We start from the raw sequence: 12,724 nt of genomic DNA, 5'->3' as shown, positions 1-12,724 counted from the left end.
GGCGGGCGCAGGCGGGCGCGGGGCTGCCCCGCACCCTGCACAAAGGCGGCGGCGGCGGAGGAAGGGGAGAGATGGGGGAAGTGGGGCCCCGTGGCAGGGGGGCTGTGGTGCGGTGTCGGGGGGGGGGGGGCGGGCGTGCCTTTTCGGTCGGCACCGCGTCGGTCATGGCTGTCCCGGGGGGCGGGTTTGGGTTCCCCCGTGGTGACGATAGCTGAGGCCGGTGAAGTGCGCGTCCCGGCGGAGCTCACGGGTCTCCCCCGGCGGAAGAGCAGGGGGGCTCGTTGCGGTCCCGTTCGCAGTCGGGAAGGGCTGGGGCTTGGGGAGGGCGATATTTGTCCCATAGCGAAGGGCAGGGTTGGCGGGGGGCGGGGAAGTCGGGCAAGGGGGTGCAGTGGGCAGCGGGGAGCATCTTCGCGGGACGGAGGTGCAGAGGGCAGGTTTACGGCAGTAACTTTGGGCGCGGGCAGGAGCGGCAGCGGTTTGAAGGCAGAGACCGCGATGGTACCTACCACTGACACACTCAACCGGTTATGTGCGAGTGGCCCAAACTCGCCTCCAGAGACGCCTGAAGTATCTCGCTACGGAGTTACTGTGATATTTTATGTGCGACTGTCTCCTATCGCATCTACAGCAGCAGCCTCAACAGGGCTTTCAGATTCCAGTTCCTCCCTCTGCCCAGTGGGCAGCTGTTCCAGCTGAATTCAGATGAATGCTTCATGACTTGTGAATACCTCCCATCAGGTTCTTGAAACACTTGCTATATTCTGGGGAGGGGGCGAATGGGCACACAGTGACCACCAGCAGTGGCCATCTCTGTGCGTCTAAAGCCCCACTGCTCACACAGAGCGGAGGTCCTGTTGGTGCATTCCCAAAAGCATTGCTTGGAAAAATGATGGAGGCTGAATGGGGGGATTTACTGTACTTGGTGCAATTCAGTAAGAATAATAAAACTGTGCTCCTGGAGAGCAGGAGGAGGAGAATCCCACCACATTCTCCAAACGTGCAGTAACCAAGCCACTACGACGTGCACCTGAATGTCCTCACATCTGTCTGAAACTTCTCTGGCCAGCTGCAGCATGCTCCCAGCCTTTCCATGTTATTCCCTAATGAGCTGCAAAATCCATTAGCAGTACAACAAGCCCAGCATTTCTTTCTGTCTGTCATAGGTGGCAAGGGTTAATAAAAGACATCCGTATTTCTTGGATAGCTACAGATAAAATTTGGACCTTGCTATTTAGGCCACTTTCTTCCTCCCAGCAGTGCTGTCCCACATTCAAACTAATTAATAGCAAGATCTATGCTGTGTAACGATGGCAGGAGCAGGATTATGTTTAGAAATGGTACAATCTTAAATATGCCAATTGCTGATGTCCTCGTTTACTGAGGCTTATAGAGTTCTGTGAAGAACTCTCTTCTCAGAGGACTGCAGTTCAAAATGATATACACAAATTATAATCTTTTCCCATCTTTTGCGGAAAAAAAAAAAGTGATTCCTTGCATATTGTGTTTACAGTTTTAAGTTACAGATTTTCTTCTTCAGATCTACTTCAGTAATTAAAATTACTAGCTCCTTTCTAGCACAAAACCTAATTTATATTCAGCCCTAAATTACAGTATTGTTTTCCTATTCATCCTAAAACAATTGAACACTGGATCTTTAGATAGGAACAAGTATTACACATGCTGTTTGTCATAGAAGATGAGAGTGAATTTCTAACTAGTCTCAGGAAGCATCCATGGCTTTCTGCCTGTGGTCTTCAGACCTGAGGATGCATCACACAACCCAGGAAAGGTAATTAAGACACCTAAGTCCATCATCAGTTGGCTGAACTTGAGTCTTTGGGGTCTGCATTTGAAGTATTTAGAAATACTTCCAAAACTGGGAAATACTGCAAAGTCACTGTTCTAAGCTGCTGTGTGCAAAAAGCCAGAAGATTGTTCTAGGAGAAAGATCAGTGTATACAGGACAAGGTTTGCATATGTCAATAAAAGCTATTTTCAGACCAACTGGTATAGAAGGAAAAGCAGACAGCTCTCTGGGCTATTTCTTTTGTTCTGAAGCAGTAACTACTAAAGCTAAATGCAACTTGAGAATAACTACTTAGAGTTTAGATAAGGATGTATCAGTGAAACCAGCTCAGACAGAAAAAAGTGGAAATGGGAATGGGAATGAAGGGAGTGTTTTTGGGGAAAGAATGAGGGCTGAGAGCTGGTCAGTTCAGGAAAGTTCCTAGGACTCACTGTTTTTAACTGTTTAATGATTTTTCACATAACAGAAGAAAATCCTTTGTGGAAAGAATCTTCCCAGAAGTACTTGTCCTACATTTCAAGCACCCCAAACCACAAAACTCATCATTAGAAGCATAATGCTCTGTGGTCCACAACACCAGATCAGTTAAAACTCTGCCTGAGCAAGAAATGCAAGATGTGTTGATGTCCATCAGCTACTACAGCATTGAAACCACCTGCCATCAAACCACCATCATCCTCTGGTCTTACTTTGCAGTTCCAGGACTGTAATGCATTTCACCCTGTGCACGCTGCCTTCCTGGTAGCTTTGCTGCAGAAAATGACTACACAGCACCAGCACGAACTCCCAGAGACCCTGTTCACAGACCAAAATACTGTGCTGTTGTAAGGGAGTGTTTCTCGTAAAACAGAACATTCTCACTCTCTCCTTTCAGACCTGATCCTTAAGGGAAACTACAGAACTTGTCCCACAGAAGCAAGGATGGGAACTAGATCTCCTAACTCCACCCAACACCCCAAACCTGGGACACAACAGAGATGCTGATCTGATAGTACATTATCATTTCCTATTGCTTCCACCCCCCCCCCCCACCCCCTCCCCCCCCGCTTATCTCTCTACAGATCAACAGTCTGTAAGGTAATTGTCTCACCTTTTTGCTTAGCTAGTAAATGCCCCCCTTTCTCCCATCCTTAGCATTATTAACATCATTAGTATCCTCTCTGTTGTAAAGCTACAATCTTCTTCCTTTCTGAGGTGTCTTAATAAGTATATTAGTAAACGTTAAGCAGCTGTTCTTAGCTGAAATCTGCCATTTCTAACCCAAATAAAAGTTTATATGACCAAAAGTTTGTCTTATTTTTCCACCTATATATCTTGGTCTAATAAAAAATAATACTTCCCAGGGTAACCCCAGTACTGCATGTCATATCCACAAGAGATTACCACTGCCTTGTTCTTTTAATGAATCCTTAGATATCTGCTACAGGTGACTTGGAGAGAGGAGACTGGACTGGATGCCACCTTTGCTTGGGTCAGTACAACAGTAATCATGTTCTTACAGTCTGTTCTTTAAAATACAGGCACTCTTCCTTGCCAGGGAAATACAATTTTGCATTCTAAAAGAAACCAAAATTTGAGCATTAAAATAGTACCCTAAAAGGAATTTCAGTTCTACTTCAAAACTATGTGCTCATATTACTTGTTACAATAGCCACTCTGGCAGGTGGAAGAGTTTTGTCCTCGTGTGTTATATCCCAGTAGCATCCTTACTCTGCTGTTGGTTGGGTGCTGTTTTGTACTGATTTTACTTGTTATAGGAAATGGGGGACACAAATCTTCAGCCAAAAAAGATTTGCAGCTCTCTAAATCTTTAATTTTGGAAAGAAACAAAGCAGAAAGTAGTTACAGTATTTTCTTATTTTCCTATAAGTGACTGGCAGAAATAGGTTAGAATGAATGCTTCCTTTCCACAACACTTAGAGAAAACTTGTTTCTCTAGAAGGGCTCCTATACACTACAAACTATATTTGTAACAGGGCTAGTGACCACCCAGACGAATAAAATCTGAACACAGATAATAACATAAATGTATGTTTGTCCATCAAATTAAAGCAAAAGTTATGCTCAGATAATGAGCTTTTTAGTTGAGTCAAGATTTCATTACTTAAATGTCAAATAAGGATATAAAAGTAAGATCATAACACAGTGGGACAAGTTAAAAGTTGATTTTTTCTCATGTTGAGCATGAGTCTTGGCTGATAGTTAATATTTGGGGGGGGCAGGGACATTAGTTCTGTATGGAAAGAAAGGATTTTTGGTAGCTCAGTAGAGGGAGGGATTCAGATATGTATATTGAACCTGTGGTGGTCAGCAATGTATATACTAAATTCATGAAGTCTGTTGGAGTGATCTAGAGGATTCCAGATGAGACAGTACAGGTCCACAGCTCAGGTGGGCTGGCTCTCACTGCTGGCAGTACACATCAACAAGTGATGCTTGTTGAAAAATCAGTACAAAGAGTGTAAATGCAGTGAAATGAAGAAGAGGTGATTACAGTGTTGTATACCTTAAATTTTAAGATGAAATAAGGTACCCCCTTAAACTGCCAAATTAAAGCTACACACAGGTCTACAGACCAAAATTCTGGAAAGAAGGTGTCTGGACAAGACTCCTGAGCAGCTTTTACAGTTGCACAGTATTATATTTTTCACTTTGCAACATGCCAATGACACAGCCATCTGCCCCAGGGCCATGGGCCATAGCATCTCATGGATTTAGTCCTGCCATAAGAAAAAAATCCTTAAAATTTAAAAGCCTATCTTGGACATTGACTGTTTCTTGGAACACCAAGAAGACTCTTGGAAGTATGTCTACGCTGGCAAAAATAACAAACACATGCAGTGCCTGGCAAAGAAAATCAGTAGGAGCTGACCATGAACCTTAGGCAATGGTGCAGTCAACAGCCAGAGTATTTTCTGCAGTGAAGGATCTCAAGGCTGTATAGCCAAGTGCTCAGAAAGTCACTGCAGAATCATAGAATCCTAGAATGGTTTGGGTTGGAAGAGAGCTTAAAGATCACCGGGGTCCAACTTCCCTGCCATGGGCAGGGACACCTTCTGCTAGACCAGGTTTCTCAAAGCCCCATCCAACCTGTCCTTGAACTGCCAGAGATGGGGCAGCCACAGCTTCTCTGGGCAACCTGTTCCAGTGTCTCACCACCCTCATAGCGAAGAATTGCTTCCTAATGTCTAACCTAAATCTCCCCTCTTTCAGTTTAAAGCCATTCCCCCTTATCCTGTCACTACACGCCCTTGTAAGAAGTCTCTCTCCAGATTTCCTGGAGGCCCCCTTTAGGCCCTGGAAGCTGCCCTAAGGTCTCCCTGGAGCCTTTGTTTCTCCAGGCTGAACAGCCCCAGCTCCCTCAGCCTGTCTTCAGAGGAGAGGTTCTCCAGCCTCTGATCATCTTCGTGGCCCTTCTCTGGACCTGCTCCAACAGATCCATATCTTTCTGATACTGGTGCCCCAGAGCTGAATGCAGTACTCCAGGTGGAATCTAGGTGCAGAGGCAGTGGTTACTAACAGGCATTTGACAAGATACCAAGTAATTCTCTTGCTATTGTGTGGCCCAGGTCATCTTACCCTCAAATTTATCCCAGATGCCTTTATAAGTGCCTTTCATTAATTGGCTGTATTAGACTGTGATTGTCAGTTTAGGTAAAAATTGTACTTTTATTTGTATTTTGGGGTTGCGGGAATAAGAGAAATAGAATGGAAATGTAGCCGTAGCCACTGAAGTCAGTGGTAATTTACTCCTGCTGTGTGATACCTATTGTAACACAAACTCCTACCACATAGCGTGGGCTAGGAATAAAGGGCAAGCTATGACTAACACTCATGTAAGTTAGCCCCCCAGTACAGTGATTTTATATGCTTTAAAGAGGCACAAGGAAAAATGGTATGTGCAAAGCAGACTACAAAGAGTCTCTTCCTCCTAATACCCAGAGCATTTTTGCCTTAATGCTGTTTATTCAAGATAGATTGAGTATGTGGAGATTTGATTTGGTTTTCTTTTCTATTCAGAAGAAATGTAGATGATCCCTTGCAAATTAAAGTCGTATGTTGTTTGCCTTCCCTGACATGTTCTGCGCTGGGGTGAGAGGCGCAGGGGCTGCAGCCTGGCTGCTGCTGCCAGAAGTTTTCCGGAGAACAAGAAGTCACAACTCTTAAAAGGGCAATTGCAGATCACAGCTCATTTTGTTCAGAGAGAATGCGAACATTTTTACTCTCTTTTTATTTCCCTTTCTTGAGTGAGTTCTTCTACAGTTACATACAGGGCCTGAAAACACAGACTCTCTCTTGTTCTTCAAACACAGAAAGGCTGATTTAAGGGCCTAAGCCGGCAATCCTTACTCCCGGGAGTAGACCTGCTGATTTCAGGGATGCAAGGGAAGCAAGTGGAGGCTGTGATGCAAAGAGAAATTACATGATGAGCTCTTACTTCTGGTCTCACACTGTATTTGCTGTGCTTTGAGTACATTCCTTTGAAAGAAATTACTTCCCATTTCTACTGATGTAAATGAGATTCAGATCGTATTTTCTGCATTAGTATTTCAAGATACACAAATTGAAAAGGTATGTGTATGAGGTTGGGGAATGGAGTGGAGGAAAGTTTTTTTTCTGTGCTCCATTAATATTACTGAGAGAGTGAGCAGGATGAGATCAGATCAGAGAAGGGAGTAATTCGCAGCCTGTAACTACCATTCTCCATGGAATGTGACTTTGTATGTGTTAAAGGACAATCTCAACTCTCACTTTACAAAAAATAAAAACCTTTTGGGCTTTTGCTTTACTTCAGAAAGATAGCTTTAAATACTTAACCAGTGTAAACAGAGGCAAACTGCCTAGCAAGACTTAGGAATGCACCACCAGGATCTGCTTGTAAGCACTTCTCCCCTAAATACATTCTTCTTCGTATAGGAGGGGTCAGCTGTATTTTGAAGTAAATTCTTTTCAGAAACTTTGGGCTGGTTGTGTGAAAGCAATTATCTTAAGGGTAGACAGGATGAGTGTTCTAGACCTTCCTTCAATTCCGTAGCTGAGTTTTCTAGTTAGCATTTCCCCTACACTCTGAGCCTGGCTGCACAGTGACTGCTCGACACTGCGGCACCTCTAGCAGTATTTCAGGTCTCTCATGTGGGCCCCAGATAAACCATCCAGAGCCTGATCCCACAGTCTTCAAGGAGGACTAAAAGAAGTATTTCAGGAAAATTTCAAAGTCCACCATAGTGAAATTACCTTAAGGATGATGAACTTTCACTCCCTGTTGGCACAGGTGGTCATTCTGTACCGCATAACACAATCACAATGTACAGCCCAACTGCAAAGTGTTCAAGCCTCTCCCCTCCGTTACCTCTGTCAGAACATCAAGCTATTGCACATTGGAATCTTTGCTTCTGGATTTCATGATGTCTTTGTTTTCCATAGTGACTAACAAGATTGTGTAATTTTTAGTGGATTTGGATTTATCTGTGGAAAGCCACACATTTATCATCTGCAGGGATGGTTATTGTAGTTCTGTGTACTTCCATATGGTATTGCTGACATTAAGGAAACTATTGCTGAGTTCCCAGCACTGGAGAGCAGCAGGACAAGCCATGTCATCTCGGTGCCCAGGTCCTCTCTTTCCTTCAGCCAGCCACATGCCGAATATGGAGTCTGTCAAGGTTTTCGCACAAGGTTTCACACTGTACTGATCCAAGTAATGCCAGGGATGGCTGGTCTCAGCAGCCATAGCTGCAATTACAACAGCATACCACTGCAGCAACACCCTCAGCCTCAAGTCTGCTCAGCAAGAAGCAGTCCATATGCAGGAGGCACAGCTAGCTGTCTAAATCTGTAACATCCAGGAGATTCTTCCATGCTTATGTGCTTCTGTATTTTCAGAGGAAAACACCTCTTTTCCCCACTTTCACTCTCAGTGGTAGTCAGACCATTGGAAGCAAGGTCTAGTCACATCCTTGGAAAGCAAGGGAAATTCCATCCTTGTGTACTCTACCGGGTTAGTAAGAGAAATGAAGTCTTCTTGTTTACTCTTCAGTTTTGAAAGGTCACTAATTCATGAGAAAGATTATGCATCTAAAAATGAACACTGAATAGAAAGCAACAGAATGGGACGGGAAAGGAAAGTCTACTTTCTGGCTCTTATGTGTTGTTATCAATTAATGTTGAAATAATTGTTAAAATTCAGGAAGAACTTTGCTGATGTGATTCTGTCAAGCATTGTCTGTTGCTCTGCCATTTATAGCTAGAAAGATGGTCAAAGTTGGTATTTCTGCAAAGCCATTGTTTTTTTAGATTCCTATTAATATAGTTCTTTACAATTGTATAGCTTCTTTGAATACATCATGACTTTCTAAAATTTGAGACTCTGATTTAAATATTTGCTTAAAAGTCTGCAACACAGCACACTGTGCCTACACATATATCCTCTCAAGTATGTATCTGATGGCCGTTAAGAGCTGGAGTCCTCCTTTTGGCAGAGAAGGGCTAGCAGCAGCTTATCCTAAGTTTTGTCTACACCACTGCCACAGCAAGCAAAAGGGTTTATTGAACTGCTTTGGGAGGCACTTTTCCCTCTTTCTTGCAAATGATGCATTTGTGGCTTCTAGGTTGCATGATACAAAGACTTCATAGTTGCAGCTGATCTGTAGTAGAAGTTGGGCTGCCATGAAACCACAGCCTTGAACCCACATCTCTCGAATATGCCAGGCAGCACTGTTTGAGCCATTAAAAAACTGTGACAGAACTGTGTTCCCACATAATGTGTTAAATAGCAGCATACTTAAAGATGCTTCAAATCATAGCAAGCCTAATTCTGAGCCAGCATAGCGCTCATAGTGCCAAGGACAGAATATATAGTTTTACCATGTCTACTATGCTACTTCTCTTACTTTTTTTCCCCACCTTTCTTTCAAAAAGCACAGCACTAAGTATATGGGGCATAAAGGCTTGTCTTATTTGAGAAAAAAGTGCCAATGTTAAACTAACTCCCTGCATAGACACTCTTATTTCAGTTTAAAAGTGCCTTTCATGGAATTAGCAAGTTGATTCCTTGCTGACATAAGCTTAATCAATACAAGGCACTCAGCTTGATATAAATTTATCTCCATGATGCGGTTGCACCAATTTCTCTACATGTCTTTGAAAAACCATTTAGTTAAATCAGTTGTTTCTTCAAATTGGCAAGTCCATTCTCATTGAAGATTTGCAGTATAACAATGTGGCCAGCTGAAAAATGAATCACTTCAATAAAACGTTAAGAACTCCCTGCCTTTGTATGGTGCCACCCATTAGAGCTCTGATAGCTGAAAATATCAATAAACTTAGAGCAGCTTCCCATCTGTGTTCTTAATCCCCATTTTCTAAATGCAGGAACTTAAATGTGGAGAAATGAAGTGTGTTTCCAAGGTCAAAGAAAGAGTGTGTGGTAATGCTGGACAGAAAACGTAGAGATATGATTACAGAAACAGACTTTGAATACTCCCAGTCCCAGCATCTTTCAGGGGCCTTATGTGTAAAAATTGTGGGTGCCTGTGCTTTCTGGTAATCAGCCCTTTAAAATCAGGTTGCCACAGTTGGACAGATGTATCCCAGAATAACTAGTCTATAATATCTCATTTGAGTTTTGTAAATATAGGACAGACTTTTTCTTCCTGAATGAAGATCTGCCCTTGTAATAATATCACCACCTTAGTAAATATTTATTTCTAGTGGTATCCTCCTTTGGCTAAATACAGACATTCTAATCTCAAATTCTGAGGCAAAAAGGATATTCTAACACTTGTTATGGCTACACCAAGTATATTTTTTCTAGGGATAAACATTTTAAATATTGCTCTGTGAGCAGAGCTTTTTGAAGAGAACCACAATGACAGTACTGATGCAGTGCTGTCATCCAGTTCTGGAAAATGGTTATGATCCAACCAACCACTCTGTCTACTCTGTATTAAAGCAGGTTTATTAGTCTGAAGCCCTGTAAGTGGTAGGTCTAGTCACAACCAAAACCATACATTAGCTCTGTTGGAGAAGATACGACAATGTCAGGTCTGCTGAGCTTGAACTGGTCTCTTCAGATCAGGCTGAGTTTCGGATGGAGTGAGTAATGCTATGGTATGTATGACTGATTGAGGGGTAACTGCATGTAAAATAGACCACAGCTGGTGTTTTCACCATGGAGTGCTTGCTCACTCTGTTGTTGAAAAAAGTTACCGAAACTTGAAACACAGTGAAGACATTTTTAAAGCCTGAAAAGCCCCTTCCATCCTTGGCCATATATCTCATCTTTATACCTTGAATTCTATTATCTGGAATTCAGTTACACCAATAATTTGACAAAAGCATGGATACTTACAAAATGTTAAGCTACAAAGAACTTAGCTGTGCAGTACAAATGCTGTCTACCATTTAGACAATTAAAAAGGAAAGCTTGACGCAGAAGCACTTTAAAAATATTAGCAGACCTATCAAAAGTCTTTCTCTGCCCCTATTTCCAGAGCACCTGGGCACTCAGCACCTCAAAATCTCTAATGTGTTTGTTCTGAAAGATAAAAGTACTGTTCTGTCTTCGTTTTGGAGAGGGAAATCTAAGGCAGAAAGAGATTAAAATGACCTGTTCAAAGTCAGGTAGAAAGTCTGTGATAGAAAAGGGAATTTAACCTAAAGTTGACACACACATTTCTTTTTCCTGAGGCCTGTTTCTGCTCCCTGGAAAGCTTTTGGAGGGCTGTGAATTGTTTTAAGCCCCCTGAGGGCGACGGTCCCACACTTCCTCCCACTCGCAGCCATTTCTCCCAGCCCTGCTGTGTGGAGCAGCACAACGGGGCAGCACCGGGGGCAGTGGAGCGAAAGGAACCTGTGGGCTGCCCCAGCTGAAAGTTTACCCGCAAAGCCCACGGTGCTTCCAGCTGCATCAGGTCCCGTCTCCAGCTCTTGTCATGGCTGCAGGGGTACTAGTGCTGGCAGAGGGGAAAGGGAAGGAGGGAGCTGAAGGATGGGAGAGGAGGGAATGGCTCCTGTCTGCAACAGCCCCGGCTTTGATGGGCATCAAGAAATCAAGAAGCTGCAGCTTGGACTGCACCTTCACAAAGCAAATTTAATCATTAGTTATTCTAGGTTGAAATAAAAAAATCTAGACATAACTGGACCAATCACTAAGGTGGAAAATATGGGGAGAAATCCCTCTGGTTTTGTTGCTTCCAGTACTGCAAAGGGATGCAGCAGGTTGAGGGACCTAGGAGTAGAAAAGTCCTTGACAAACCTAGATGCTGACTCAATCCCCTGAAAAGAGGGGCAAAAGGACCTGAAGCCATCATTTATCACTGCTCTCCTGCTATGCATGGCAAGACTCTTTACAATGGATTTATTTAAAGTCATAGCATTAGTGTGGCTAGGCTACCACCCTAAACTCTATTCTCTCACAGCAGCACACAAGCTTCTTACTATCTGTTCTCTTATCTTAAAAGCAATCAAGATGACAGATGAATCTTCTGACTAAGCATATTTATATTTATATGTTTACTTAACTTGTTTCTTCTCCAGTTTCCTCTCCCTGCCTCTCTTTTATGCTTTAACTAATAAATGTCTCCCTCAGCTTGCCATTGTCAATAGCAATTTACACAGCACACACATTATCAGTTAATAGGAAGGGAAACCCCAAGGACAGTGGTGCATAGCAGTCTTGTCATCTCTACCAATGTGAGTTGCAGACCACTGGTTTTGAAGGGGCCATACTTCCCTGTTCCTTTGAGGTGATAGCTGCCTGCCACTGAAAAACTCTGGACTGGGCATGCGGGCTGAACAGCCAGATCACTGTGATACAGCTACTGTGAGTTGACCTCCCAGTGCCACTTACCCACGCTATAGAGCAGGTCTCTTCATGGGAGAAGCAGCAGCCCTTGGTAAAGATTAAATGGTGCAAGAGGAGGCACAAACTCTGTCCCATTTATGTTGTGGATAGGAGGTAAATAGTCCAACAAGCCTAACCAATGAAGTTGAGAGCATGCCACTGACAGATGAGTATTTGCCACACTGTGCAGCAAATCCTCCAGTAATAAATAAAAAAAGGGCTCAATAAACTAAATTTGACCAGAGGCAGATGGTCAGGATGATGATCTGATCACCAACATGAAAACTCAACCATAGGCTGAGATCGTCATCCTCAGAATTCGAATCCAAACTCCATTGTAAAATATATGAAGTAACTCTTGGGAAAGAAACTTTGACGTAAAATTGCTTGATTAAAACCAAGGTTGAAAAACTCCAATATTTTAACTTTGCCAGTTAGTGTTGGGTGGTTATTTATCTCAAGCCAGTCAGAGAAGATTTGGCTGGGATTTGAAGCCCTTAGTGTGTACCCAAATATTTCACCTCTTCCTTTGGCCTGTGTATAGGAAGTGGTACTTTGGCTGCCACTGACAGTACAGGAAAATGAGTTTTCCTTCAGCATACAGTTTGATTTTAAAAGGATCATCTCCCACTTTTTTCCATTTTTCTTGAGCTCAGTCAAAGAGAATCACATGATTTTTTAGAAACAAGAAGACAAAACGTGGGGAGGGTTATTTACTACAGAGCTTGTAATAACAGACTTCTGGCTGAGGTAATGGACATGACACCTAAAATCAGCAGAAATAATACATTGCAGAAGTAGCCACCAGCCTAATCAACAAATTCTGTCTGCATCACATAGGCAATATTTCACTACTCTTGTCTTTAAAAATTCCCTCTCTCTCTCTCCCCCACTTAAAGCAGTAAAGAACCAAGGAACTCATAATCTCATACTTATGCTAACAGCTTTTGACCCAAGGAACATAATCTGCCTTTATACTTCATCAAGATAAATTCCAGACATAATTAGTTTTCCCAGACCCAAGTCTTGGCCTGTATTTCTCACAAGTGGATAATCACCCAATAAAAATA

General features: G+C 42.9%; 1 protein-coding gene across 1 annotated transcript in view; it reads right to left on the bottom strand.

Annotated features, from left to right (window-relative positions):
* The window catches only part of AKAP9 (A-kinase anchoring protein 9), a 429,434-nt gene that overhangs the window by 409,772 nt on the left and 6,938 nt on the right, over window positions 1-12,724 (bottom strand). The gene's annotated exons all lie outside the window — the stretch shown is intronic.

This window comes from Pezoporus flaviventris, unplaced genomic scaffold, assembly GCF_033815535.1.
Source record: "Pezoporus flaviventris isolate CSIRO_AGI_PZ_B2104156 unplaced genomic scaffold, CSIRO_AGI_Pfla_v1 ptg000047l, whole genome shotgun sequence".
Lineage (NCBI taxonomy): Eukaryota > Metazoa > Chordata > Aves > Psittaciformes > Psittacidae > Pezoporus > Pezoporus flaviventris.
This window is presented reverse-complemented; position numbering and strand designations above follow the sequence as displayed.